This window comes from Vipera ursinii (genome assembly GCF_947247035.1).
Source record: "Vipera ursinii genome assembly, chromosome: 17".
In the NCBI taxonomy this organism is placed as follows: domain Eukaryota; kingdom Metazoa; phylum Chordata; class Lepidosauria; order Squamata; family Viperidae; genus Vipera; species Vipera ursinii.
This window is the reverse complement of record NC_139530.1, coordinates 4,498,537-4,503,236: the sequence shown is the minus strand read 5'-3', so window position 1 is coordinate 4,503,236 and position 4,700 is coordinate 4,498,537.

Genomic DNA, 4,700 nt, shown 5'->3' with positions numbered 1-4,700 from the left:
TACAGTTGCCTTGGGAACGGTGATTCTGAGCGTATCAATAATAAAAAAAAATCCAGTTGGGGAACAATGCATGCGTGGATACCTTGGTGTGTTTTCAAATCAACATGTCAAAATTGGCTTTCCCCGGGGGGGGGGGGGAAGCAGCAGCAAAACAGAGAATGAGAAGAGAGGGAGGCTGCAAAGCTTCTGGCCGCCCCCCCCCAGATGTTGGCCAAAGGCCCAAATATTGGGCAACGCTGCCTTTCCCTACATTGTGGTGTGTTTCGTGGAAGGCCTGCACCATGGCGACAGAGCCTCATCTTGGCTTCCCATATTTAACATGGTTTCCATTCAAATATTCTTGCTGGAACGGAATAGAATATGGAACGGAATGGAATATGGAATATGGAATATGGAATATGGAATAGAATAGAATAGAATAGAATAGAATAGAATAGAATGGAATGGAATGGAATGGAATGGAATGGAATGGAATGGAATGGAATAGAATTACAGGACAGAATAGAATAGAATGGAATATGGAATGGAAGGGAAGGGAAGGGAAGGGAAGGGAATGGAATGGAATAGAATTACAGGATAGAATAGAATAGAATGGAATATGGAATGGAAGGGAAGTTAAGGGAAGGGAAGGGAAGGGAATGGAATGGAATAGAATTACAGGACAGAATAGAATAGAATGGAATATGGAATGGAAGGGAAGGGAAGGGAAGGGAATGGAATGGAATGGAATAGAATTACAGGACAGAATAGAATAGAATGGAATATGGAAGGGAAGGGAAGGGAAGGGAAGGGAATGGAATAGAATTACAGGATAGAATAGAATAGAATGGAATATGGAATGGGATGGAATAGAATAGAATAGAATTACAGGACAGAATATAATAGAATAGAATGGAATGGAATGGAATGGAATGGAAGGGAAGGGAATGGAATGAAATGGAAGGGAAGGGAAGGGTATGGAATTGAATGGAATATAAAATGGGATATGCAATGGAAGGGAATATGCAATGGAAATAAAATGCAATGGAATGGAATATGGAATAAAATGGAATGGAATGGAACAGAACATGGAATGGAATATGGAATATGGGAGAGAATGGAACGGAATGGAATAGAAAGCAGACAATCAATAGAAAAGCACGCCAGACAGTAGACCAACGTTTCTCCATCCTGGCCGTTTGAAGAGGTCTGGGCTTCCCAGAATCCCCTAGCCAGCGTAGGAAACTCCCAGAGAGGAATTCTGAGAGTTGAAATCCACACACCTCTTCAAACGGCCAAGGTCGAGAAACGCCGATATAGACAATCGTATTAAGACTGGGGTTTGTGGTTGCCTTTTTTTAAATCTCCAGTGTCTCACTGAGGGATAAAAACACGCGTATTGCTGAAACACGACACAACGTAATTGTTGCGTGCTGTGCGTGGATTGGGCACACTGACCCGTTCTTTTAGGATCCTGGGGGTAGGAGAAGCGTTAATTCATTCGTCTCGCCCTAGGGAGGGATCAGATTCCAAAAGGAAGGAATGAAGCCAAGGCGCAGAATTTATGCCGAAATCCCAATCGGGAGACAATTTCCCCTGCCTGTCAAAAACCCAGAGGCAAACAAAATCACAACTGTTTCTCTTCAAATGGCACTGTGCTTACTAGTATCTCTCCCTCCCCAGTTCAAACCCTTTGTGTTGTTTCCCCCCCCCCGCCGTGTGTCACTGCCCTGCAAGCTGGCTTTCTTATATCAAGTAACAAACCGTAAAGCAAGAACAAGAGGGAAGGAGAGAGTGGGGGGGGGAAAACATCCAGAAACGTGGAAATCAAACAGAAAAGGATCAGAGCCATTAATTTTCGTTTGTGTTTGCTCTGGGATTTTTAATTTTTTTTTAAAAAAAAACAACCGCCTGCTCTTGTTGCGGGTTTTATCAGGAATCCTCAGCCGCAAAACTCGCCTTACGCCTGTCTCCCCAGCGCCGGAGATTTGCCAGGGAAGCAGGGATAATGCCACAGCCTCAACAAACAGAGATAGCGGGCCCAGCATCGTACATCACCCTGGGGGTGGTGGGGGTGGGTGGGAGAGAGAGGAAACGCGGGCTTGCCCAAGGGTGAAATTACATTGTATTCTGTTTGGATAATTGGATGTCATCTACCACCCAACTCGTTAGAAGAGTCCTTAGCTGCTATAGGGGAGGGGGACACACACACACACACACACAGAGTCCAAGGGCGACCTGGCGACTTTTGCCCCCTTTGGAAGGACCGCCGGCCTATCTGTTAGCCGAGAGGGGCCACAGCTGACCTGCAAACAGGGTGGGTAGGGGGCAGGAAGGATGGTAGAAGACCCTCGGTGGCGATGTCCTTCACTTGGGGGACAATTTAGGACAATTTGGTCTGGGGTGGAAGCTTGACCGTCACCTCTGCTCCGGCAGAGTTGGGTCCAGCTGGCTGGCCGTCCGTCAGGGACTGAGACACCTCAGGGATAATCACGGTCCTGGTTGGGAGAGGACGGAGGAAGCCCATGCCATTGATCTGACAGTGTTGCGTGATTCATGGCTTGCCTTCTATGCCGATCAATTCATTAATTATCCTGCAAGATATGGGTGGCCGGGAGCCAGGCCCCTGATTTAAGCACAGCCCTTGATTTATCAAAGGAAGGGTTGAAGGAAGGGGGATTGGGAAAGAGGAGTAAGCAAGGCTGGCGGCACGGAATAAATGCCGAATACCTCCCGTCCGGTCTCCAAACAGAGGCAGAAGCGGTATAAACTCCTGAGTTGGGTCAGAGCGCCAAAGGAAGCTGGCAAACAAACCACAATCTGGCCAACGTAATCAGAGAGAGACAGGGGTTCTCCTGTCCTGGATATTGGGTCACCTCTAGAACGGATGCCTGTAAATTCGCTCTCCATGGGGCTACCCTTGGAGAGTATATCTCTCTCGAAGCTTCAGGTGGGGCAGAAGGAGGCCGTGGGGGGAAAAAGTCATGGACGTCCCCAGGGTCATGGTTCCGACGGATGTAACCAGGTAAAAGAACTTTCAAGGGTGGATGCAGTGGTGGGATTCAGCCGGTTCGCGCCAGTTCGGCAGAACCGGTAGCTACTTTTTTGTTACTGAGATTAACCTTTGCTCGGCTCCGGTGGTCAATGGGTGGACTCAATTCTAGCTTTCCAGGCTGAGTAATTGGAGAAGGACAGTTTCATGGAAGGAATGTTTGATGGCTGATTAGGAGTCTCCCAGTATGAGGAGGAGGAGGAGGAGGAGGAGGAGGAGGAGGAGGAGGAGGAGAAGGAGAAGAAGAAGAAGAAGAAGAAGAAGAAGAAGAAGAAGAAGAAGAAGAAGAAGAAGAAGAAGAAGAAGAAGAAGAAGAAGAGGAGGAGGAGGAGGAGGATGATTTTTTGGCCGTGCCAAAGAGCAACGGGGGCAAAATTGGGAAGGGGAAATGAGGGGAGGCTGCTACTTACAAGATCGTCGCTCCTATCCTGACTTCTCCAACCTTTGTTCTCGTTGTACATATGCAGTCCTCAACTTACGGCGATTCGTTTTCTGTCCGTTCAAAGTTACCCTGGCACTGGGGAAAAAAAAGGTACTTGTGTGACCGTTTTCCCCGCTTGTGACCGTTGCAGTGAACGAATGTTTCGCTTAGCAACATACATTTGGGGCTCAACTGCGGTCATATCTTGAGACTAACTTGAGACTTGGAGGGGGGGGAGCGGGTAGACTACAAAACCAATCATAATCATAATAGTAAAGTTGGAAGGGACCTTGGAGGTCATCTAGTCCAACCCCCTGCTCAGGCAGGAAACACTGTACCATTTCAGACAAGTGGCTGTGGGGAAACCCCCATACAAACAGATAAAAATATTAAATTAAAACGGCAGCTCGTGGCCAGTTTCAAAGGAAACAGGGAGAGAGAGAGAGAGATGAGCAGCTGGGAGGATTTAAATGAGAACGGGTGAGATTAGACGGGGGTGTTATTACATTATTTGCCATTTAGATTTTAAGTCCTATCTTAAAAGCTCAGGGGAAGATTACAAGACGTCGCTTCGGCCTTCCCTCTGAGCCGGCTTCGGCTTTTTCCGTCAGTGAAAAACGGGACACGCGGGAAAGGATGTCAAGTTCAACGTTATTCAGGCTAAAGGGAAGGGACTGGCCAGGCTTCTCCGGCCCTTTCTACCGAGGCCGGATACCGATCAAGAAGAATTAAAACGGGTGCTCTTAATGGCGCTTTTTCAGGAGGCAGCTGGCCTTTCTTGTTCTTCTTTGAAGCGGTTTCGCTTCTCACCCAAGAAGCTTCTTCAGTTCTGGTGGGGGAATGGAAAGACTTATACTCCTTGCAGAGAGCTGGTCATTTGCATCCTTTGAGAGAGTCGTCGAGGCCACTTGGGAGGTTTGTCTGTGTCCTCGGGGTCACCTGAGCGGTGCAAATGGGTGTGAAGCCTTCTTGGCTGCAGGAGGTTTTCCGCCCTGGGTCCCTTCCCTGTTGAAGGCAAGCGCAGGCTGCTGGCAAGGCAAGGAAGACAAATCTTCCCCATCATCCGGTCAGAGCTGAAGAAGCTTCTTGGATGAGAAGCGAAACACCTTCAAAGAACAACAAGAAAGTCCAGTGGCCTCCTGGGAAAAAAAAAGCAAGCACCTTTGGGACGAGCATGACCCGAAACTCCGTAGACATTCTTCTTAATGGAGTTTCGGTTGACGTTGCTCCAGATCTTGTCTTTCAATC